The 26,503-nt window shown below is 39.1% G+C and overlaps 1 protein-coding gene across 1 annotated transcript in view; it reads left to right on the forward strand.

The window, feature by feature from the left end:
• The first annotated feature begins 1,789 nt into the window (after positions 1 to 1,789).
• The window catches only part of LOC149923079 (uncharacterized), a 64,887-nt gene continuing 40,173 nt past the window's right edge, over positions 1,790 to 26,503 (forward strand). Inside the window, exon 1 of the mRNA XM_090163123.1 lies at positions 1,790 to 1,953. The gene's annotated coding sequence lies outside the window, so the exon portion shown is untranslated. The remainder of the gene's footprint in view (positions 1,954 to 26,503) is intronic.

Here is a 26,503-nt window from a genome sequence, read left to right on the forward strand (position 1 = left end):
CTTTAATCAGAGTGGAGGGAACTTGAAAACTCAAAGCGGAAGGAGTTGTTCCGAGTTTTCACCCAGTGCCAACAGCTGGGATCGAACCCAGCTCCTATCGTTTCGAAGTTAAAGTGCTAAGCATTCCGTCCCCCCGTGAGGACCGAGGGGAAATGGCGGCTGGCAAAAATTGGGTAAGCACCGGTTGAAGCTGCTCAATGACGTCAAAGATAGTGGCAACCATTTCTAGCTGTTAAGGAATATCAGATATCTGCTTATTATACAGGTAACATAGCAGAGAAAACACTTAACTCTTCTATATTGTATCTAATCAGATAAAATCTATTTACTGATTTGCTTTCTAATTAAGAAATCAGTTAATTAAACAACTATCTGCAGGCTAATTAAGTTGTTTTATTATTATTATTATTATATGGAAGGGGAAACCGAAGAGCTCGGGAAAAACCCCTTAAACCAGCGGGGAGAGAACTCAAGGCAGAAGGAGGTGTTCCAAGTTTTCACCCAGTGCCACAAACTGGGATCGAACCCGGCTCCTCTTACTGCGAGGCGAAAGCGCTAACCACTCCGCCACCCCACCAGTCCGAACAACTGATTTTCGACCAACATTTTTCGGTGTATCCAGTGGTGAAACAACTCAATGGAAATATCTTAGCCCAAAAACCCTTATGTAAAATCGTGGCTTAAATGTTAGAATAAATTTGAATTTGAATTTCTTAAGTCATTTCCCACGATTACGGTTCGGAAATGTTTGTTACCCTTTTACTGACCAATAAGCTACCTAAAGACAGAATCCAGCAGGAGCAAAGCGAAGATGGTCCTTCGAAGAATTTCTGAAATGCACCCACCACCCCATCGTACCGGCGATAACGAAAGAAAACGTTGAGGGCAGGAACTGAACAACCGATAGCTTAAAATTCCATTCTAACACAAAAGAGGAAGAGAAAAGGCAACCTACATTCAGCCATTCACTCGAGGCAGCTAACACAAATTCCCGTCAATCATTACTACTCCCGAGCACCACCTAACGGATAAAAAAGTAACCTTCATTAGCGCAATAAAACCTTTCCTCTGGCGAAAAACGCCATTTTTTTATGGATTCCGATTTTTTTTATCAATGGAGAATCGCGTTGGATGAAATTCATCCCAGCAACTCTATCTTTTCTTTTTAGGATGAAATTACCGAGAAGGTTTCAGGAGAGAAAACGGGAGAGGTTTTGGGTGAAATTATAGGAAACGAATCTGCAAGTTTGCGCCCCTATAGCGAGGAGGGGGGGGGGTAGGGGGGGGGCTCGCGACGAGATGAGAAGCGGCGTCCCTGAAATCGGGGAAAGGCGGCGGGTTTTGGGGAGACAGCATTCCAATACCGGCCACGGCGAGTCGCCCTTTTTCTCGAGCGAGAGGAGGCTCAAGAGGAGGATGGGGAGAGGAGAGCAGCCAGCAGCAGCAGCGAGGAGCGCGATCCTGTCTGTGAATCAATCGGCAACGTTCAGTCGTTCGGGAGACGGGCTTTCGGCCGATCCCATCGCGTCTCGCTTCTGTTTCTTCTCTTCGGGTCCCCTTCTTCGAAAACTAGTTTCGCCTCAATCAGCGAAAAGTTTTACACTCCGCTCGCGCGCGCCGGCATCTTTAAAAGATGAAGAAGATCAGCTAGTTTTAGAAAAGAATGAAATCGACGGTTCATTTCTCGCTCGTTTGCCAAACTACGTCGGAATCGAATTAAGATTCCGGTCGTCGTTACTTCGAAATATTCCCCTCCGAAAATTAATTCTTGGAGGACGAACTAGTTACGCTTTCGGATTTGCTACGCGTATTTTTCAAAACGAATTGTTTTGGTTTTCGCGATGAAAGATTTGAAAGTGTTCAGCCGTCGTGAGGCTTCTAAATGTTGGTCGCGGTTGATAATTATGACTCAGAATCAAGGAGTTTAACAATTTGCACTTAAGGAGCTGAAGGGTAAGTGTTTCAACCAAATTGATTTTTTAAAAGTTCGTGGTTTATTATTATGTACGGTTATATTTAAGTTTCAAAATTAGTAAACTAAATAATATATATATTCCCCAAAACTTATTTTTTACAAATGTACCGTTAACTAAAACGTAACTTTGATTATATTCATATTAAGTTTTCTGTACCGGAAATTACGTAATGTATACCCGAAACGCTACTTAAACCAGACCACGCCTATAAGTTAAAAATTTGCGAAGTTAACGTTGCGCGAATTAGAGTGTAAAAAGGAAAAATATTAATGAAAGTCTACAAAAGTATATTAATTAAGAGATAATCCAATGGTCAAAATTCGTAAAAGGCCATGACCGTAGCGAACCCGTAATGCGACATTTTGCACTTCCCCTGTTTTGACGTCTCAGAACCCCCAGTCCAAAAACGAAAACCCACCGCCTACCCTCTCTCGCTAAAAAAAATGTGGGCTAAGCCGGGGCTATCGAAGCGGATGAATCGAATGGTCGGGGTCGAAATTCGGCTGGGCGGACAGGGACCCCGAGGGCTGGCTGTTGACTGGACGGCGGGTGGGAAGACGGGTCCCGGCCGAGGTCCGAGCTCGCCGGCCACCTCCCAAAGAGGGTCAGTTCGTTATGATTAGGAGGACGGGGAAGATTCGGACGTGAGCTGGACACCAATGGAAGATTGGTGGGCCCTCTGAAAAACGATAATCCGACTGCTGAGCTAAAAGAGCCATACCGAGCCTCGGTTATTGTTTATCGACTGCGGAAGAGACAGGATTGCCTCTATATAGTCTATGGCGGAGTAAAACCCTCTTCTTTGAAGCTCAAAACCCGTAATTGCTTGTTCGGGAAATTGAACACGTAGCGACGACGGGGCACGGGGGGAGGGGGGTGCTTTCTTTAATACTCTCTCAATCCAATCCAATGAAGAGGATTTACCGTACTGACCCCAAAAACACATACGACGTGCCAATATAGCACCACATTTCTTCGGGCTGTTTTTTAATATAATTTGATAGAGCCTTTTTAAAAGAAAACCCACTGGATACTTATAATTATTTCTATTGAGACGAATTTATCTTAAGGGAAAAAATGTGCTTAAACTACTGGGATAAAGTTGACTAACAAGTTGTTAGGGATAGTGCTCGGAATTGTTTATTCATTATCCACAAATTTTCCGATTTATTTAAAAAACGTTGGTAAAAATAATATAATTTTAACTTATTTAATTATGTTTTTTACGCAACCAAGCATTAATTTGAATAAAAGTGGTATTTATTTAAATAATTGTTTGTTTTATTTAAATAATATACTTATTCACTTTCGATTATTTAAACATTTTACAAGTTTTATTCTTGGTTATTTAAATAAATATTATTTAAATATCGCCGAGCTTATTTTATTCATAGATAAAAATTAATCGAATGCCGAGCACTAGTTAGGTATAAATGCTTTAGTCCCATTCGACCGAAGGCGGTTTTTGAGGTGTCCCATTCGACCGAATTCCGCCGAAACGTGCGGTTTTTATGTGTCCCATTCGACCGAACGCTGCTATATAAATTGGCTTTTGCTATGTTTTCAATTTAGTTACTGAAGTCGTTTGCAATGGAGCGGATAGCCATTTTAATATCTTTGTACTATGCATTTATTTGAAAATAAAATGGAATGAGCATGAATTATATTTTTATCTTCACCTACTCAAGAAAAGTAACTGAACCAAAACTGAAATAGTAAACTTAACCAACTCTAACCTAACCTAACCTAACCTAACCTAAACATGGATCTTCGATAGTACATACCTTATAAATAAAATACCAAATCACCCCGCCAATTGGGCTACATTTTAAAATTCTTTCGGTCGAATGGGATTCGGTCGAATGGGATTTCGGTCGAATGGGATTTCGGTCGAATGGGATTTCGGTCGAATGGGATTTCGGTCGAATGGGAATAACGGGATAAATACCAGTAAAGTTTAAAAGCAGCGATCGTTTATGATAGTCAATTTTACGGTTTGATTTCATAGTTGGTCATTATTTCGCCGAAGTAAGCGTTAGTTCTAAATAATGTTGTAAGGCGGAAAATTTTCCGTATTTTCATTCCATGATTAGTCTAGTATTGTTTGCAAATTTAAATAAAGCGGAATTTTCGCCTCATTTTTTCGAATATAAAAGTAAAATTAAACCTCTAGACTAGCTTTAAACTGATTAACAATGTAACACTATTAATGTTTTGTAGTATGTTTACTGTTATTAGACATTTTATATCGATAAAAAGTTAAGAAAAATTAAAAACCCTTAAAAAGTAATTTATGTTTCAATATTTTATTTTTGCGATTTACGGTAAAATTTTCTGGAAATTTTTCTGCATTTTATTTTTCCGGAAAATTAACAACACTAGTTTTAAATTTCAATAGGCCTTGGTCTAAAGAATAAAATTAGCCACACTCATCGTCGTTATGGGGAAGTTACAAACAGTGCCAAGTTGGCTATCGCGGCGCATGTGTAAACTTCATAATCAGGTCGATATTTTTTTCGGTGTCAAAGGTTTAGAGGACCTTTGAGAGTCGAAATTTGTATATAAATTAGTTACTAATGTTACTGATTTAGAAATTCACGATAGTGTGGGAACATTCAGGAAAATTAACGTCTTAGGATAAGTTACATCATTAGATTTATCATAGCTCTTCTTCAATAGCATTTTCAAGCTTTAGCCCCAAAAAACCACTCCGCATTTTGCTCGTGTATTTATTTACCACGAGTAAAAAATATGAAGTTGCGATTGTAACCGGTAGATGACAACGATGTTAATTGAGCGCCTGTTTTTGGCAGTTGCAATGGCGAAACCAAAGAGGTTTAACTCCGCATTGAATACACCTTGGAGAAATATTAAGAGGCCCTTGCGTAGCAGGGAAGCGGACGGTTAAGGAGAGTAAATCGAGAATTTATATAGAGGCTCTTGGCGTAAGAGGAGGCTACTGCACCAATTCCGTTTTATGATGGCTCTCGTACAAGAGGTATTAAGGGGAGGGGGGCTTCGGGCAATTCCAGGAAGCAGCGCGGACCATTGTCCAGATACAAGCGGATCGTAATACGTCGATGGACGTTCCCCCCAATTCTCTTCATTTCTCTGGCGCGCAACGAAAATGTCCTGTCAATGGTTACACCGCTTCGTCAGGGCCTTTTGATATCTCTAGCCCGCACTTCCTTCCTGCGAAGACTCCGTTACTATCCGCGCGGGCTTACTCTAGTACGTACGTATCCCGAGAATCTTACAGGCTGGAAATCCTTCGAGGAAAAAACCCTCTATATACCTCGTCGGTCAATGTATACAGTCCAATCTTCAATAATGTAAGCAGGGAAGACGCATTTTCAGAGGGTAGCCTATAGGACGGAAGTATATTCCTGATGAAGCACTCTCTCCCTCCATGACGCGAGCTAAAAATCGAGTAAAAGCCCCCGCTTACCAATGCACTAGCTAGAGCGAAATAGACTTCGTACAGGCGAGTTCTTATAAGGAGAGACGGAGTGGGATGAGGAAAAAAAACACTTTCCCCATTTTGATGGTGCTCCCGTAAAGGGGCTTTGCCTACGTCCGGTTTTATTCCAGAGGCTCGTGGATGCAGCCTGAAATATCCAAGGGCGACGAAAACGAGAGTGTTTTCGGACGCGATGAGCGAAGAGAATCCCTCAGATTGACAAGAGGATGCGTCTAAAAAACGGACAAAAACCTAGCGGAACGTTCGAATTACCAGCTACGGAACAACACCACCGCGTATTTATATATATAGCAAAACTGGGTTATACCCTCCCAGGACGTCAGTGCTTCGACAGCCAAGCTTAGAACTGTTGGTAGTCTGATTGGAGCCATAAGCTAAGGCCTCGTTGACGACAACTTTTCGATTACGAAGGTGACGTTTCCCGTGGGTCCTTATTGCAAGTAAATCGTCACGTTGCTGTTCAGCTTATTTCGCGTGATTATGCGCGTATTATTACTACCAGGAGACGTGTCTCCGGTTACTACCGGTTGAGAGAAGTGCCGAGTTACATTCGGGACATCCACCTCAGCAGCGTGTCCTCAAAGCCAATGAAAAATGTCTTCCTATGATGGGCTCTGTTCTGAATATAACAAAAGCTTATTGTGTAACCAGATAATAGGGATTAAATTTTAGAGCTGAGATGAAATCGAGGCGAACTTATATTCGAGACGCGAAATTCAAATTGTAGCCCATAAACAATGGGGTTAAAATTTTCGAAATATGCTTGCCAAGATGAAAGCCTTTATAAGCTTTTAAGGAATAGCCTAAAAAGGACGGTTTTCCAGACAGTCTTTGCCAGAAAATACCTTATCTACAGACGAGGTTTAGCGTTAGTAAACTAAAGCTCATTGGTTTATCGTTAGTAAACTAAAGTTCATTGATTTATCTTTCGTAAACTAAAGTTCATTGATTTATCGTTAGTAAACTAAAGTTCATTGATTTATCGTTAGTAAACTAAAGTTCATTGACATATCTTTAGTAAACTAAATTTCATTGATTTATCTTTAGTAAACTAAATTTCATTGATTTATCTTTAGTAAACTAAATTTCATTGATTTATCTTTAGTAAACTAAATTTCATTGATTTAGCTATAATAAACTAATGTTCGATGTTTAAACAGTAGATTGTAACAATTTACAACGGAAAACTATCGCAACGCCCCCTTTGGTTCGCCATTGAAACCTAGATAGTTAGCGGCTAAAGCAGACGCTATTAGTTTTTCCTCATCGTTATTCGTAAATTTGACTATAATGATACTGGCATTTTAATATAATTTTGGCATCGTTTGCTTATATTTTGATAAGTTTAATTAAGAAAAAACCTTCTAACGACTTTTTAATTTGTATATTTTAATGTATATTTATTTACCTTTTGATTTTACTAGAGGTAGGTAACGGTTAATCATTATCCATGATTAAATTGATTTTTTTGGGAAAAAAAATGTAAACAAAGAAATTTACCGGTTAATATTTTTGAAAATGATTAAAAAATATGTATTATTCGTAAAATTTGAGATTTTTATCGAAAAAACATCGTTTTTCCGATGAATTTTACAAATTTATTAAAAATTAATCGGATAATACAAAAATATAAATTACTTGATCAAAACGTTTTACGAATACTTTTGAGAGCTTTATCTATTGAATAAAAGTTAACCATCCCCGACCTCTAGATTTTACAAACCCCTTTTGAAACAGGGGGGAAACCATTTAAATATGGATTCACAGGAGTGCTAGATCATAGAACCTCGGAGAAGATAGCGCCATTTCGGTCGCGAATAATTGTATAATTTCTTGTCTTAAAATAAACAATTATCGGCTTAAATTAAGATCGATCGAAGAGGGTAAATACCACCCGAATCGTAAGATAAGCCGTTTTCTTTATAAAAATAATATGTTTGGATCAAATAATTTTGATAAAATCGAAATAAATTTGAATTTAATATTTTGTAATTGAATCCAGTATGACTCATTTTGAATAGTAATTTTCGATCAAAGTAGTATTTGGATTTGCCCAATTTTGAATATAATTTTGGAATCAAATTTGACTATCATTTTCGTAAGGTTTGATTTACTTTAAGTCAATTATTTTTATAGGTGGTAAAATCAACTTTTTTTGCGTAAGCCTCGTTTAAGAAGCCTCATCTGAAAAAGGTAGGGCTGTGCGATTAGTGGTTTTAGGCAATTGAGTCGGTTATCGAGTATCAAATTATTTTCTCGGGTATTCGAGTCGAGTAATCGAGTACTTGATTAAGGGGAATCTTCAATACTTTTATTCGAGTCGAGTAACTAAAAAAACCCATCGAGTAATATTTTTTTCGAGTACTTGATTAGCTGGTTATGTTCAAGTAATTATGAGATAAAATTTAAAAGGAGTATAAACTAACTTTCAATGCTGAAAAATATTCGTTTAATTTAAATGAACCACAGTTTCCACAACTTTGTGGGTACCGTTTATTGCCCCCCAAAAGTTGTAACTTTGAAGCAACGGAGATAGAAAAAAAAATACTCGATGAGTTTAATGAGCAGCTTATTCGAGTAATCGGGTACCGGAATATGCAATTTTTTTGGTACTCGGTAATCGACGAGTATTATCCAAAGATTTTCGAGTACTCGCACAGCCCTAGAAAAAGGTTTATTCCAACACAGTTAAACGTTTTCTCCAACTTATTAATAGCTACAGTTGAATAAGAAACAGAAGGCATCGCTCAATATCGAGCGTCCGATGAGAGTCAATAGTTGATTGGAGAGCGCCCGTAAAGGCCAACGATATCTCAACTCGTCGGGGATTATTAAAGAGGTATCCGTTAAAGAGACGCCATCACACCTTCTTGAGCTTCCCATCAGGCGTCCAGCTTGCAGCGAGGCGGCGCTTTGATAAACGACCAGGGACATTGATAATCATTCCACCCTCATCATCTATATACAATACGTTTTACATATCCCTCCTGAGCAACGTTGGCTTTCTATTTATTGCCGTTGAGGATGGATGGGGAGGAATTGACGTCCCGAACTAACTACCACCAGCCTCCGAACTGTAGCGAGATAACGGTCGGTTTAAAACAAATATAAATTACGAGCATTTAGGAGCGAGAAACCCAGGTCGGAATTGAAAGCCTTCGGAGGAGCGCCCTTTCGACTGGAGGATGACGCCGTGTGTAACGTTAGAAGGGCTCGTAAGATATCCTTATGGGAAAATCCCCTTTCAAAAGAGCCGAAGGAGTGGGAGAAAAGAGACTACAAGAGCCGACTCCCCGCCTTCTACAACGCTGGATTCTAAGAGCGTCGGGGGAATGGGCTTAAGATAAGAGTCTTTTAACGGCTCCAAAGAGATAGGTACGAGAATTATGTCAATACTTTGAATTATTGTTAAAAGCCCGCTTATATTTTACTCCCCTTTCGCGACGCGGCCCTAGATACGTATTAGCTTATAATGGCCACTAGACAGCGCGCAGGGAGCTGGGGAAGTAGGTTTCGGTCGGCGCCTAGCTAAACGGATTTATAAAATTAAAGAAGAACTAAACGACGATAAAGACGGAAGAAGGAACGGGTTATACGTGGAAATAATATTCATGGAAATCCTTATCCCTATCCGTAATTTTTCACGTTTTCCCCAAAGCCCGAATTCCTACATTTTATGCAAAGCCGATAGCGGCGAGGAATATACCGTATAGGAAGAATTTGAATGCTATCGCTAAAAGGTACCAAAAGGCTTTGAAGAATAAATTCACGAGCCAAGGATTTCATTAAAATATTGGGTTTAACGGTAAATAAATTAAAAACGCTTATCGCTCGGTAAGATGAGGATGTATTGTAAGTTTGAGGGGGGAATGAGCCAGCGCGTAGTTAGTATTCTCCGCGAGGGGGTACAATGAATATTAACCGCGAGAGTGGGCGGGATCCACTCAATTTAGAGCGGGATTGGAGTCGAAATGAGCGGTAAATTACAGCCAGTGAGCGGAGTCGTTAATTATTTTCCGCTTAAAAAGATGAACTTTTGTAATCACTACTGATAATTTTCCCACTACTACCGTACCACTTATTTAAAAAACCATATTTTGATAAAAGTGATATACTTAATATTTTCGATATAGTTTTTGAACTGCGATACATATTTGATGAATCGATTATGAAATTAGCTAATAAGGTAAGCCAATAAGTAGGGCTGTACGAGTACTCGAACATTATCGAGTACTCGGCCTTTTTTGAGGTTGAGTACTCGAACTCGACCTCGAATAAGTAATTGGAGAATTACCGAGTACCAAAAAATTGCAGATTCGGGTACCCGATTACTCGAATAAGCTGATCTCTAAAATCGTCGAGTATTGGTTTTTCGTTGCTCCAAATTTCAAAGAGGAGTTTTTACAACTTTTGGGGGGCAATAAACGGTACCTACAAAGTTATAGAAACAGTGGTTCATTTAAATTAAAGGAATATTTTTCAGCATTGAAAGTTACTTTATACTCCTTTTAAATTTATTTTCATAATTTCTTGAATAAAACCAATCAAGTACTCGATAACCCAACTCGTTAAAAATATTACTCGAGGTTTTTTTTAGTTACTCGACTCGAATAAGAGAAAGTTTCCCCTTAATCAACTACTCGATTACTCGACTAAACTTCAATATTACTGGACTCGAATACTCGATGGAAAAAAAAATGATATTCGATAACCGACTCTTTTGCCTAAAACCAATTAGTAAATAAATCGCTAGGTATGTTGGATAGTTTTTTATTATTATTAGGTTATTGATAAATTATTAGGTAACGTATAATGAAGGGATTTCCCCCACCCTCCTACGCATTGTAAACACCCTTTCGATTTGCTAAATTGTTTAACGTAATAGTTCTCTATTTAAATTTGGCGCGTGTTCAAACCTTTTAAAATTCTTCAATCATAATTTTGTAACCGCCTCGAAGGAATAGTCTGCCGAAGTACTGCGTTTTTTTCTTATTAAATTTAACGGTGCTATTTCTATTGTTTACCCTTTTTATTTAGTTACTGTTAATTTTATTTTAACTAAAAGCCTACATTTTGAAGATTAAAAATTGCAAAAACCACTTCTTGTACAATAAAAAGTTTATTTAAATCTTTAAAAATTTTAAATTCGGACGACTAGTTTCGCCACCATTCGGGGGCTTCGTCAGGTCAGCAATTTTTAATCTTCATTGTTTTATGTACAAGTGCCGTAAGTTATACTTCTAAGCCTACATTTTATTTGAACGATTTAAACGTTGAAATTATTTTAAAAAGCAAAGATTTTCGATGATTGTGTAAACATTTTCAAATGAGAAATGTTTAAATTTGAAATCGGCAGAAATCTTAAACGAGTTCTTGGTACTATTTTTCAACAGGATGGTATTGGTAAAAGGGAAAAATTGAGTACAATAAATTAATTTTTACATAAAATATTAAAATCTTACTAAAATCTGGTGTTAAACCAAGATTATATTCGAGGGGTCGGACATTTACCAAAATCCCGTACACTTTGTCTAAAATCGCAAAATCTTTTAACTCTCTCTATGGCAAATTAACATTGAAATCCCAAAATCACTTCAAAAAGTATTGATAAAATCGCCAAAATCTCTACGAAATCCCGTACAAAATAATGGCAAGTGTCCGACCCCTCGATTATATTAGGGTAAGACAATTTCTTCCAAATCCTTTTAGGCTACTAAAAATAATCTAAATTATTCAAAATTATTTCTAAATCTTTTTGAGAAAGAATTTAGGTATAATTCCGTTTAAATTATTCGCTATCAGCTGTCTTCAATTTTACTCGAAGAAAGGCGAGAAAACCGCGAACCGCATTTTATCCGCGAGAAGGGGTTAAGGCAAATCTCACAATCGAAATATTCGTGGTCCATGACGAATTGACGAACCAAAAAAAAAAGATATCCAGTAAATCCGGGCGGAATAGCAAATAGTTCCGTAGATAGTGAACGAATGATTTTAAAGGTGGAAATCCCTTCTCGCCTTTATCAATACAACCGGCTAAACATCGGTTGAACTATATGGGAAGGGAAATCAAATTCAAGCAAAAAGGGGGAGATTGCGGGTCGTTTCCCACCAGTAGAGAAATCCGATCAAAATTCAAAAAGAAGAAGAAGATGAGCCCCGGGTTCTTTGAAACAAAAGAAAATTGCATTCCACGTCTGTAATGTATTCCGAATTTCATTCAAGTGGGTATTCCCTCAGAAAATACTGGATGCGGTCTCCACTATATACCATGTAATATTGATAGTGGAGTTCTTATTATTTAAATTCGCATCTCCCCAGTTGTCCGATGCCAGCCTTTTATATTTGCTCCTTTTTATAAAGGATCCTTTTTAAGTTCGATTTAGAGGTCGGTGATGGTTAACTTTTATTCAATAGATAAAGCTCTCCAAATTATTCGTAAAATGTTTTGATCAAGTAATTTATATTTCTGTATTATCCGATTAATTTTTTGATAAATTTGTAAAGTTACTCGAAAAAACGACGTTTTTTTCGATAAAAAGCTAAAATTTTATGAATAATACATGTTTTTTAAACGTTTTCCGAAATATTAACCGGTGAATTTCTTTGTTTACATTTATTCCCGAAAAAATCAATTTGAAGATGGATAATGATTAACCGTTACCGACCTCTAGTTCGATTGGTTCCAAAAAGAACCGATTTTTCAACGTCCTTTTACCAGTGATGTTTCATTCGTTAATATAATTAATATGTTAAAGGTAAACAAACCGCTAACACTTGTAAGATATTACTATTTGATGGGGTGCAGAAATACTATATGTTATATTCCCTTTAAATATTCAATATTCAATTCAATTTTATTTATAAACAAATAGGTATTTTACATAGAGGTAAGGGACTAAATCGAGATGATTTGTGCCTTTGTATACTTATACAACGTAAGAGTATAAAATCAATTAAAATAGTTAAAAAGTAAAATAATATAAACCAAATAAAAATATTATGTTATACAGTACAACTTATTATGGAATATTCCTAACGAAAACAATATATACAATTTAAAGGGAACGGCCAAGCTTTTCCAAATATGGCCTTATTTCCGTATCAAAAGATTAATAAACCGTTCAATATACTAACACGTACCTTTTTTTGTCTTGAAAAATAGCTTTTGGCCCAAAAAGTTGAAACGAAAAATAACGCCAGGGGTTTGGGTTTGAATTTTCACCGCCATCTTAGGGGCTGCCGTATGAGCGATTTGCGAAACTATCCTAACTTTTAAAATCGCGCAATTTAGGCTTAGGTCTCTTATAACTGGAACGCGCCGCGCGTGCGAAACCAATTTTTCGCGTCTTCAGCAGCGCGCGCTTTTACGTTGTTTTTCCGGCTCACCGACTTCTCACCAGGTGTCGCGGCGGACGCCCGCTTTTCGATTTCCCTAAATTTCTTTATTTTATTAAAAATTAACCACTCAATATTTTTGATGCGGTTTTCGCCATAAATTTTAGTTTTTAATGGGCTATAGGGCTATCTAACTGGTTAAAGCTTGACCGTTCCCCTTTAAGTATAAGTAACGTATTTCCATTAAGTATGACACTTACAATTGTTTTAATGCTTATTTTCTTACCGAACCTTTTTCGATACTAACACTCTCGTTAAGCTCCGACTTGGACCTAAAACCGGACTGAGTAGAATAATATCGTCCTCAGTAGTAGTATATTTTGGCTCGGGAATATTGCAAATTAGTGTTACTTATGATTTTGGTTATTCAGGATAAAACTTTAAAACCCACTTGAAAAAAATATTACGTTTTGGCTAAATCAGATTAAATGCTGGAAGGTAGACATTTTAATAATTATCGAGATAATTATTAATATCTTGACGCAGCCAGGAACACATTTAATTAAATTTTTGTGATGATTTTAATTATTATTATTATTATTATTAGAATATCAAATGGGTTTCATAACACTAATATAGTCATAAATTGAATAGAAACAAGTTAATATGACATTAAAATAAAAACTAACATTGGAAACACGCAGGGGTATTGACATACAAGGGCAGACATATATTACACCTGAATTATATTGGATATTATCAAGAATGTATTTATTTATTCTCAGGGAGAATGAATATGCTGAGATTATTTTTAGCGTTTCTCTAATTCCACCCGTTGGGGCCCCCGGTATGCTCCTCCGTTTAAAATAAATCCAATTCGCCCTGCAATCTCATTGGTTCTTAAAAATTACGTTTTTCGACGCGATTAACGCTGCTACGAGGACGCAAAAAATAAGACCGCCTCCTTTTTCTCCCCCCCCCCTCTAGCGTGAAGGGGGTAGGGGCTCAACGTGTCCGTCGATCGTCTCAACATATTCATTCTCCCTGAAAGTAAATAAATACATTCTTGATATTATATTATTATTTATTTTAAATATTATACTGAAATGATATTGGAAACGCAACACATTTTAGCCGCATCAAATAAAGCTTGGGTATTAGCCTAGCTGATTATAATTTTTTATTATTACATAGCAGAGGAGTAACAAAGATTTCTCAAATATTGTCCTTGTCCATGTTTTTCAGCGCATTATGGTGCTAACTCGGTCTCGCGGCTGCTGCTTGGCGCTGGCGACAAGACTGGGTGATGTCCGTTCAATGTAAAGGCGGAATTTTATGTACACCAGCCGGCGCTTCAAGGCACGACTTGGACCGCACTCGATGTTACTTTTTGCAGGTCAAGCGCGACTCTAACAAATTGTTAGTCCTGAAAGATGGTTTCCTTTCTATCCCGAACAACTCATTCTCTTCGCGCCAACTTTTTCTTTTGTACCAAACCCTGGTCACGTGACCAGTCGGAAGCTTCCCAATCACCACTCGCCACGCAACGTTTTAAAACTCCCACCGTCAAACTTCACGTGACACCCAAGTTTGCCAGTCAGGCTCCACGAACTATATTTATAGTAGCACCATTTGGTCTGTACTGAAACCGTGGTACATTCTTTGATGTCTTAAGACATACGGCAGAAAACATAATCGAGTGGGAAACACAAACTCTCGGCAACGAGAGGACGCAATAATAAATCAACACTTAAAATATTTCTAATCCATGGTACCCGTTTGACACTTAAGTCATAAAACGGGGGTGACTAAACCGGCAGGGCCGAACTTAGAGATCCTGGGCCCATAGGCAGATAAGGAGTCTGGGCCCCCTTTTCACGCGCTGCATTTACTCTTATCCCTGGAACTAGGCGGTGCCTGAATTTCCCTGATTCAGCGTAGAAGTCTGAACCATAGATATAGGAAACGTATATAAAGGTCTAGATAAAATATTTCAAAGGGAGTGAATACGGAGGTGACAGCTAGCAGAAACGCGTAATTTCTGCAGGCTATCCTATAAGGCGCTATCTATCGGTAAGAAAGCTCGTACTATCGTCGCGAGAGCCATTGTGTCCTGCTTAAAAATTATACTAAAAGTCACCAACAGATGGTGTCTAAAGACTACAGCCTGCGGAAAGGTCAAGTACTTAGTACTAAAATGCTAAGAGAGCTCGCGCTCTTGGTCACGTGCCTTCCTCGGTGTCTGCTAGGTGTCAATTCCGTATTTTATGTTAGGCTTAGACGCCCCGAAATTTATCTAGACCTTTATATACATTTCTTATATCTATGGTCTGAACTCTACGGTTATATTACTAAATAAAACCTCTTAACAATCGTCGACTAAATACGCGATAATTATGCAACATTTCGATTTAAGGCTGCGTCCGTAAACTACCAGGCAGAAATGTTGCTAATTTTAAAACAAAATCTTCTACCTAGTAATTACTCCAATAAAAATTTCGATTGATATCATAGATTTATGCCTTCGAATACAGTAATTACGGTCACTGGATGGCCCCTTCCAAGGATGGGCCCCTAGGCCATGGCCTAGGTTGGCCATGGCCTAGGTTGGCCTAGGCGGAAATACGGCACTGTAAACCGGGTTGCTGTTACTGAAAAACATTTCAATAAATGAATATCTTATAACAGTGATGGTCTCACAAACTTTAACCTCGGGAGTCCAGGGAGAATCTTGGCTAAAAATTCCCCGCTGAACTTAGGCCCATAAACTCTCACTCGGCGACCAGCGCTTTCGGTTCGAGCATCTGGAACCAACAACGCGAAAAGTTATCCCAACGAGTTTAGGCCTACCATCAATGTTTTTATAGTATGGAGATATAGAAATTTAAAAAAAAAACATTTTTAAGCTATTATATAGTTTCGCAGCTATTTTTAGCGTTACATTTTGTTTACGGAGAATGCACTCGTTAAACCAAACGTCATACACTATTTAAATCCCCGTGCAAAATAAGAAGTTAAAAAACCAACAGAATCGTCGCGACAAGGATTTTTATTTGGCTTACGCTATACATATTCCTTTTCCTTTTAAAGTGGGTATTCTAAATGCATACTAGCTCTCTCAGACTCTCTCTCTCATTCTGTTGGTAGACGACCCGAAATGCGTGCGAGAAGTGAGAAATAGAGCTAAATCTACCAGCTCGGAACGAGGCGAAAATACGTACATATTTCGGCATAAAGACGCGACTATTAATATTTCGTCTCCTTACTAAAATGGAAAGGCGTTTGTGTACACGAAAATACTAGCGAGAGACTAGATTTTTGGCGAGGGAGGTCGCTGTCGGCGTCGGCTTTTAGTCGTAGGGCGCCATAGTTGGATAACGCGGATGAGACGAGAGAATGAGAGAAGAAGGGAGGAAGGAGCTATTTATCATTTCGAGACACACTCGGCTCGCCTTTCAAAAGCGACGACCGGCACCCAAAAAAAAGAGAAAGATTGTAGTCCACGAGCGAGCCCGCTGCAGTAAAAACCTGTCCGACTATGAAAACACTTTGCGCGCTTCTAAAGCGAGGCGGAGGGGCCCACGGTATTGTGGAAATAGCGCCAGAACTCCTATTTTTAAAATGAAAAAATCCGGGTTACCTCCTCCAGCCGCCGTTCTTTTCTATTTTTCCATATCCAGCGCCAATTTTTTCTCTCCGCGAGCTTGTTTGGATTTCGGGAACTGTTTTCGATGCGGAGGGGAAGCGGATTCGTGTTTCCTGGGGGTGTCTTTCTGTCAAGAGCCTCTAGTAGGGGCCACCTCTACCGTACCTTATTGCGAAATGGATAGGACTAAGGCTAAAGATAGACTTATAAAGTTGAGCTGACTGCGTACGGGAAGATGGCGGATCGGGTGAAGGATGCCTAGGTTAAGGCCAGTACTCCTCCGTATTCCCAACAGGATCGAGAGTACTCGGGTGGATAAGGAGAGGCTAAGGAGGCGACGGGGTTTTCGTGTCACCGCCGCTGGCTCCCTCTCGCGTCTCCTATTGAAATGAAGGGCTGCAACATTTTAGTCTAAAGAGTACCGACTTCATTTCTCAAATGTCTTTTCTCGGAGGCCGCGACGTCAGCCGTCTTAGTGGCGTACGATATTCCAACCCGGGGAGAAAGCTAAGATTTTGAGAAAACGAGAGCGGACACAATCCGAGTCGGCTATAGCGTGTCCCTGCCCCTGTTTATCCGAACGACTCTTTGAGGACATTAGATCCGGACCCTCTTTCGTACCTCGAAACTCTCAGCGAAACTTCAGGGGGATAACTTTTCTTTCCAACGGATTTAGCTCGCGCCAAACTGTACGCAATTACGCGAGTGCCCGCACATACGGGGTTTCCCGAGCGAAGCCACGGATGGCGATACATCGATTTCCCCTGATTGATTCGATGTCATTTCGAGTTGCAACGCGTTAATTTCAAAACGAAAATTTCCTTATTATGGGTTTACAATTACGACATTGGGTTATTACCGCTCAGACGGAAACTTTGAAACGTCACTAATTAGTCTTAGTTTACATATCCCGAATACTCCACGCGTTCTAGATAAGCGAATGAGACACATACCACGAATTAATTAACGCCACCGTCTAAAATCTCAACGCGGATTAGCCTCATATGTGTAAATAACTTTATCAGAGAAGTAGCCATATAGACCATTAAAATGAAAGATGCACCTTTGCTAACTCAACGTGGATTCCAATACGCGGTACTTTTCCGACCATAGGCTGGCAACACTTTTGGTCTCCAGTCTCCACTGAAAGGCTGGGGCTCCAATCTCTGATCCTTCAGTCACCATCCCAATTAGAAACCTCTAGTCTCCGTAGTAATCGTAGGTCTCCGGTCTCGGAGACTGAAACTGGAGTAGGGCTCGGCGTTAATCGAAATTTTTATGATTAATTGAAATTTTGGCGGTTAATTTATCCATTTCCCCGAGCTCTAAACTGGAGGCCTGAGCCGCCGATGCATGGTCAGCAACACTTTTGGTCTCCAGGCTCTACTGGAAGGTTGGGCCTCCAGTTTCCAATGGATGGTTGGGCCTCCAGTTTCCAATGGATGGTTGGGCCTCCAGTTTCCAATGGATGGTTGGGCCTCCAGTTTCCAATGGATGGTTGGACCTCCAGTTTCCAATGGATGGTTGGGCCTCCAGTTTCCAATGGATGGTTGGACCTCCAGTTTCCAATGGATGGTTGGGCCTCCAGTTTCCAATGGATGGTTGGGCCTCCAGTTTCCAATGGATGGTTGGGCCTCCAGTTTCCAAAATGTGGCATTAATAGGAAATCGGGCCAGCACGATTGCATAGCCGGTGGGGCCAACTACTAGCCAGTCCGGCCCTGGGCCCCCAGTGTCCAGGTCTCCGGGTCTCCAGTCTCCATCCCGACTAGAGGTCTGTTTCCGACAAACCACATCGCGGTTTAAATTATACCACTTGTATTAGTCCACCTAACGATAAAATTTACACTACTTATATTTATAAACAATATTTTACAAATATAGAATGTAATGGCAGCGAGAGGAAATAGATTAGCGACCGAATCGAGGCTAGTTGGCGCTATGAGGTAGCGTCTATGATCTAGCGTCGGTTATTGTCAAATTAGAGAAATATTATCCGTGTTATCATGGAGGAAACGCAAAACCAAGTATAATTCGTATATTTCTAATAATAGGCGCTACCTAACTAGTTTTCGACGACCACCAAAAGAGGCAGTTGCGATAGTTTTCGATCCCGAATCCTTCTCTACTATGAAAACATAATTTCGCCAAAGTGGCCTACGTTTAGTGGATTAGGGAACGAATCAGCTTCTTCAAATCCGTAGAAAATTACAGGTCTGGCTACACACTCACGTACCCTTAACATCGTTACGCCAACGCGCAAATGAAAAGAAGACGCAAAAATAAAATCCTGAAAAGTCTTAAGCCATTGATTTCTTAATGAAGAAACCGTAGACTAAAATAACCTAACGATTTCTACGAAGCTAAAACCATTCGCGCGAAGATCAAAAAAGCAAATAAAGAAGAGCATTTGGGAAGAGATGGAACAAAATCCCAAACGTCATCGGTTAGTTAGTCGGGGGTGATTAAGACTCACGGTAATATCGGGAAGGAAAAAAGAGTGACTCGAGAAACTGCGCGTCTGCTCGAGACTTTTCCGGGACACTCGCTTAATAAAATCGCCTCGAAAACCGCCAAAGAACATTAGGCTTAGCCAGCACGTTCAAATCGCATCTTTCTTCGAGATGCGATAGTCGTTCTTTTTTTTTTTGAGAAATGAAATAAATGTAAGCAATCCGTCTAGCCAGTGAAAAAGAGAGAGCTCTGGTGGGTCCTAAAATGGGCGAAGGGGGGCGAAGGTGGGCGGATTTGCTACAAAGCGAAGAAAGAGAGAGAGAGATTGAGAGAGAGAGAGAGAGAGAGAGAGAGAGAGAGAGAGAGAGAGAGAGAGAGAGAGAGAGAGAGAGAGAGAGAGAGAGAGAGAGAGAGAGCCGCCATTAGAGCTACTTCTGAAGGCTACTTCTCTTTTCCATATTGACGGCTCGCATTACGACGAATCCGCGGGTTATATGAAAGGGGGGTTTGCGGGCCGGGTGAAAGCCCCGAAAATAGAATGGCCCGGCCTAGATAGGACGCCGATAAGGTATATATCCCGACTCGATCCATTCGGGAAAAAAAGAGACGAAATCGTGGCGCGCGAGAAACGATACGGTCCTTCGCTACAGCTTTCCATTTCTCTCTCAACCGGAATATGGTCCCCTGAAGTATTTTTAAGATGGAAATGAACGGTTCCTTTCTGGCGCCTAGCTCCCCTCTTTTATTCTTCTACCTCGTGTATATTATCACCCGGGACGAATAGGTTTAAGTTTTACCATTTTACCATCGTCTCTCCGGGAGTATAAAATGTTCTGAAAGGAATCCAATTTATCTCGATTCGGTGGATTACATACCGGATGGTGACGCCTTCAACGGGGACGACGGTGAAGTCAGCGGGGAAATGGATTACCCTGTTTGTCCGGTTGACGGACCTCGAAGCCGAGTTAGGGTCGTCTGTTTGTCGAGGTAACATACGGCATGCCAGACCAAATTGTATAAAATAAACGGGTCGTGACGAGAAATCGTGGAGCTATCTATAGAAATGGTGAAGGTTTCATGAGGTTCACGTTAACGAGTGCTGACACACTGTTTTGCATACGTCAATAGGAAAATATTGAGTTGGGAAGTTATAAAGTCCACCCCATTTTTAGTATTTTACAAGATTGCGTTAGGTTACGTGTGGTCAAGAATGTATTTAATTATATGACCCAATTAAACTTTTTGAATGATAGTTTGTTTCGCCAATGACAACATAAACCCTTGCGTACCGGCGGACTGACAACTCTCAGCAAACTGCTCCTTGCATTTCGAGAAAGCCCGGAAAATTGGCGACGGTCCGCCGGAAGCCTTTTAGACGAACCAGCCAAGGCCTATTGAAAATTGAAATGCTTTCAAAAGTGTATATAACGCTGACTTTTGGAAAATAATGATGAATTATTGAATCGGAAGATAAAAATAACTATAACACTGGCTCCATTTCAGAAGTTATTTATTTTCTAATTTCAAACCTAAACGCGTGTACGCTCGTATTTCTCTCCATCAAACTAACCAACTATTTTGCCAACGGAAAGAGTAGGAAGAGACGAGTTTCCTGTTTGGAAACTTCCTATTTCGCAACCACTCCACGACAGACTATCATTCGTTCTGTGCCACACTTATGTTTATTATGTTACTTATGTTTATACTTATATAGAGATAATGACTATGTCGAGACGATCCTTGGGTATCATGGAAGTGAATTTTCACAAGATGGGAATTTTCATCCAGTGAATTTAGGAATCGACCAATAGACGCGTCAATAAAACATCTTCAAGGAAATCCCCAAGAAGTAATATTTCAGCGAGCCAGGACCTGCAGTTCACTGTTTATATAGTGCTTGTTAAAATAATGGAATTTTTTCACCTATACGGTATGGAACAAGTGTTCCCTTTTAATCAGGGACCGTTTTTTGGCATAATAAGGCTTAGCAAAAACATGGTCCTGGCTCTCGGAAATATTACTTGGCGATTTCCTTGAAGGGTGTTTTATTTAAGCGCCTATTGAAAACAAGGTTACAGTTCTGTCATTCAAAGTTGAGTTTTCAATCCAAGAAATGAAAATGTACGTGTATTACGGTTTATTTAAAATTATAAATTAACCAAATTTAACTCTTGAATAATTGATTTATTGAGCGAATTTTGTTTGATTGTAGAAATAGCGTACTAGAAAATAAAATATTAAAATTCGCTACAATTGAAGTAAATACGAACGCTCGTTAAAAGATGTTCTTAGGATTGTAAGTCGGAATATTTTCCGGAAAATTACCGAGGCCTTTTCCGTATTTTTCAGAAATAAATAATAAAGTTTTCATTCCATGATTAGTCTAATATTGTTTGCAAATTTAAATAAAGCGGAATTTTCGCCTCATTTTTTTCGAATCTAAAAGTAAAACTAAACCTCTAGACTAGCTTTAAACTGATTAACAATGTAACACTATTAATGTTTTGTAGTATGTTTACTGTTATTAGACATTTTATATCGATAAAAAGTTAAAAACATTAAAAACCCTTAAAAAGTAATTTATGTTTCAATTTTTTATTTTATCCGATTTGCGAAAAATTATCCGTAAAATTATCTGTAAATTTTTCCGCATTTTATTTTTCCGGAAAATTAACAACTTTAGATGTTTCCATAAAATCCCCGTCAAAGTCAAATATGAAGTTTATGCTACCGCAATTGGACTTCATACTGCCAAAGTTGATGTGAAATTTGTGGCAGCAATGATCAGGGTTGGAAAAAAGCCGGCTTTTTTTGAAAAAATCCAGACCAGTGGTTTTAATTGGCTATAACCGTTTTTTTTCCGGTTATAACCGGCATAACTATAAACAGTACCTTTTACTTATGTAAGTAGAAATTGTCTGCAGTTACTGTCGTAAATAAGAAACTAAACAAATAAAGCGAAATAACTATATAAAATAAATGAATTCTTTTGATTTCCTCGGGAAATTCCCCCTAGTTTTTGTGTATGACGCACAACAGAAGCGAGGCAGCGAACTTTGGAACTTTAAACCTACCGAAAAACTGGTAAAAGTAAACCGGTTTCTAAATATGAAACAAAAAAAAACTAAATTTCTAAATAAAAACTATTAATTTACTAAAATATTCATATTGTAATTTTTTTTAAAAAAAGCCACAAAAATCTGGATTTTTTTCAAGTGGCTATAACCGGATTTATTTAGGTGACTATAACCGGTATGGCTATTTCTATGCCAACCCTGGCAATGATAGGCAAAGGGGAAAGACAGGTGGGAAAGATTTTATAGAATGAAGTATTCCAAACGCTAAAGCGCAGGTGCAACGTGGGAAAAACCTTCCAGTTTAAAAAGTAGACGGCGTGTGGGTGAAGCGGCTCCTTCGTTTCGGGGCTCTCCCTTCAAGATGAAAATCAGAATCATCAGCATTTGAAAGGGAGCCGCGGATTGGAGCCACCGTCGCTTCTGGTCGAAGGGAAAAACCGTGCGCGGGAAGAGAAAAAGAGTTTTCGCGTGAGTTTAAGCTTTGGAAAACCGAAGCAGTGTTGCCAATGTGTGGGATAAATCCCACATTGTGGGATTTTTGGCGATTTTTGGGCTGTGTGGGATCAAGGGATTTTTAAGCGAAAATCATTGATTTGGTGGGATTTTTGAAAAAGCACTATTTCCAGAAATTCATAAACCGAAAATATCAGACTTCTATTTCTCTACCGCTATAAAAATTATTAGTAATTTTTATTTAATTTTTTTCCCGCGCTGGCCTACGAAACTTGAAAATATTTCGCATGTTTTCCGCTGAGTTTTGAGAGGGGGCGTGGCTAAAAACGTGTAGGGGGTTTGGCTGGAAATTTTGGAACTGGACTGTGGGATTTTCACTCGTCAAACATTGGCAACACTGAACCGAAGAGAGACGCGAAATTTGGAGGCGGAAGGTCGGGGAGATGTCTATGGGCGTTGGGATTGGAAGCGGACGGCGTAGGAGCGAAGGAGGGGGTTTAAAGGAACGGAGGGGTGTTCGGGGACAATGGTCCAAAAATGGAACCGCGCGAAGGGGAAATGAATATAGAGGAGATGCTATAAGAGGACTATAAATAAAAGAAGGGGTGCTCTCTTTTCTTTTCGGCGGACGCCTCTATCTGGACGATCAACGGCGGAGGTCCCTCTCTCTCCTATTCCCGCGATTTCAATAGAGAATGGTAAGGGGACTTTGGCTAGTTTCGTAGACGCCTCGGGTCTCTTCGCCGTACTTTACGATAAGCAGATTCTCTCCCTCCATCCCCCTTTCAGCTTCCTCTACCGAAAATTTTCCGACACGAATTCCTGAACTGCAAAATCAAGTCGAGGGTATGTAAGGGCCGGGGATCTCCGATGCGAAGGGGATTAAAAGAATTTTTTATACTTATTTTGATACAAAATATTAAAGCTCGTCGAACCGAGGGAATTTTTACATTAACTCATTTATCATTCCCCAACCGCGTTATTTCGTTGGCAGACTCCGATCGAGCCTACAGCGTTTGCACCGAATGAAATATTCAATTTTAAGAGGAGTCGGTTTGGTAAGCGCGTCTGTATACGAGGCAGATGACTCAGATATGATTGTAATACGTGCCCTACAAGCTGCTAGGTCCACTCTAATCTAATTTCAACAGAGAATGACTTAGCATTATGAATCCCGATTTAATTATTAGGTGTTTTTTTTCGCCTTTTCTGGGTTTTTTTGAGCAGGTTCAAAAGTGTAGCCCTATGACGTCAATTTACTCCAATTCTATCTTGACGGAAAAAAAACGAGTTGGAGTAAGAAGGGAGTAGTTAGAGGTTAAAGGTTATATATTTGTTTTGTTTTTAAGATGGCGACCGGTGGTGAGATCATCAATATATGACTATTTTTTCTTATTTATTTAATAATAATAATAATCAGCTAGGCTAATACCCAAGACACCACCTTAGGTCTAAGTCATCAAGCAACTTTTAAAGTCATTAAATAGCATTTAGCAATTGGATATTCGTTATTAAAAGCTGGCCACATGTGAAGATGTTCAAAACCCGTTATGTTTTCGTGAAACAAAATTTAAGCAGACGGATTTCCTATATAAGCTAGATTACTCGCTCTACACCTCCTTTCGAGGAGGAGTAAAAAGTGTAACGTTTGAGCTCTGGAACAAGCGAACAAAATTCGGGACAGGGTAAATCTTACCCCGAGAACAGGCGAATAAAACGTCCAAGGGTAAAAAGTTTACACTTTTTGTCCTGGGACAAAAAAAAACCACCTATTGAAAAACTAAATCGAAAGAACAGAAAGTTTTAATAAATGCCACTCTCCTCCCCCTACGTGCATGCGCGAGTCATTGAATAAAATAGTCACGCGTTTGTGTTAGTTTTATTTGTAAGGCTAAAGTTGATAGCGCGCCCGTATATTTTCTTTGAGGAGGCGCGTGCGACCTTGAACGAGGGCTTTAAAAGGGAACGGTCAAGCTTTAATCAGTTAGATAGCCCTATAGCCCATTAAAAACTAAAATTTATGGCGAAAACCGCATCAAAAAATATTGAGTGGTTAATTTTTAATAAAATAAAAAAAATCGGTAAATCGAAAAGCGCGTGTCCACCGCAACACCCGGTGAGAAGTCGGTGAGACAGAAAAACAACGTAAAAGCGCGCGCTGCTGAAGACGCGAAAAATTTGTTTTGCACGCGCGGCGCGTTCCAGTTATAAGAGACCTAAGCCAAAATCGCGCGATTTTAAAAGTTAGGATAGTTCGCAAATCGCTCATACGGGGTTAGGGGCGCTGGCGGCAGCCCCTAAGATGGCGGCGAAAATTCAAACCCAAGCACCTGGCGTTATTTTTCGTTTCAACTTTTTGGGCCAAAAGCTATTTTTTCAAGACAAAAAAAGGTACGTGTTAGTATATTGAACGTCTTGTTAATCTTTTGATACGTAAATAAGGCCATATTTGGAAAAGATTGGCCGTTCCCCTTTAAACGTCTTTTGAAAGTTTCAGAAACTCGTGAAAATATGCCAATGCTAACTTTCAGGCCCATTCCTGACATTGGAACCGAACGTAGATGTTCGCCTTTACGCATTTACACTAGGTGCTGGAACTGTCTAATATTGCTTCTCGTCCTAAATGTAATTGCACGGTCTGTATGATTATTACGAAGCAAAGACGTTTTTAAACAACCAATAATATCAATCTTGTAAGAAAGTTTAACATTGCAAGTCGGAATGCTTGTGAAAAGTGATGGGAAAAATTCCCAATGCAAGGGTTGCGATATCTGCTTCAATTTACGGATATTTTCTAATAAGACTCGCTTAGCAACCATTTCCATCAGAACTAGTTTGCAATAAGCGTCAAATAATAATTTAATATAATCAACACAACACTGAGAATAAACACTTTTAATGTGGAAGAAAAATGGCCAGCGAAAGTTAATCAAATATGTCGGGTGTTCTTTGGAGCGGCTAAAGCCTCCTTTAAGACCTCAAAACACGGAGGGAAATTGAAATAACATTTGAAAAGCAAACATAATAGAAACATTAGTTGGTAAGACACTAGGATAACTAGCGCTTTTGTAGGTACAGTCAACAGAGTACTCATTGTAATTAGATTATTTGGTATGCTGGGTATATTTAATTATTTAATTAGTAAGTAAGTAAGTAATTACAATTAATTAAACGATGAAAGGCTTTTATGCAAACATATGTCTAAAGGGGGAAGAATATAGTAAAAGCCTCTTTTTCGTTCAAGCTGAACGTTTCTGTTTTAACAATTACATCATTGAATTATTTATTATTAGGCTGAACCTTCCTCTAGTGCTTAAAATAATTTTGATAATTATAATATTAATAGTTAACGAGATATAAGGTCCTAACTAAAGGGTAGTTTGGGCGCTTGCCCAACATGTTTAGCTCCGGGGGTCCGAATTAAAACGTAATAACTTAATTTCTTTTAAATTTAAAATCGTCAAAATTATTTTAATCACTAAACAAGAGGCTGTTCTACACATAACTATTAGTTTTATAAGTTAAAATACAAAATTCAAAGAGTTCAGCTTGAAATAGCGCGAAAGTAGACAATGGCCACATTTTTGGAAAACATTACGAGTAATTATTTTTGCCGGTTCAGTCCAAAATCTCAGGAGCACGTGATCGAAAATTCAATGTGATTTTTTTATTATTATTAGCTGAAAACTATTCGTGAGTTCTGAACCGTTAAGAGAACGGCCTAGGACTGAGCTGTGACGTCACGCAAAAGTTCTGGATAGTTCAGAACTTTTGTACGAATAGTTGTGATTCAAATTAGGATCGTACGATTTGACGTACGCAGCCCGATGTGCAGACGAATTTTAGAGATTTCAACCTTGAGTTCTGGCCAGTACTTGCTCTTGAGCAGGTACCATTTAGAACGGTTCCGAACGGTTCAACAAGAGGTTCTTGTCTGCGAATAGTTTGCATTTGGGTAGTTCTAGAATTTTTTTTGCCGAATAGTGCGCATGGGGACTGGTTGAACGGTTCAGAACTCACGAATAATTTTCAACTATTATAATTAAGTGCGCTCACCAACAAAATTTAATTTTCAAAAACCA

The sequence above is a fragment of the Leiobunum rupestre genome, chromosome 11, assembly GCF_980474605.1.
Source record: "Leiobunum rupestre chromosome 11, qqLeiRupe1.1.hap1, whole genome shotgun sequence".
NCBI lineage: Eukaryota > Metazoa > Arthropoda > Arachnida > Opiliones > Sclerosomatidae > Leiobunum > Leiobunum rupestre.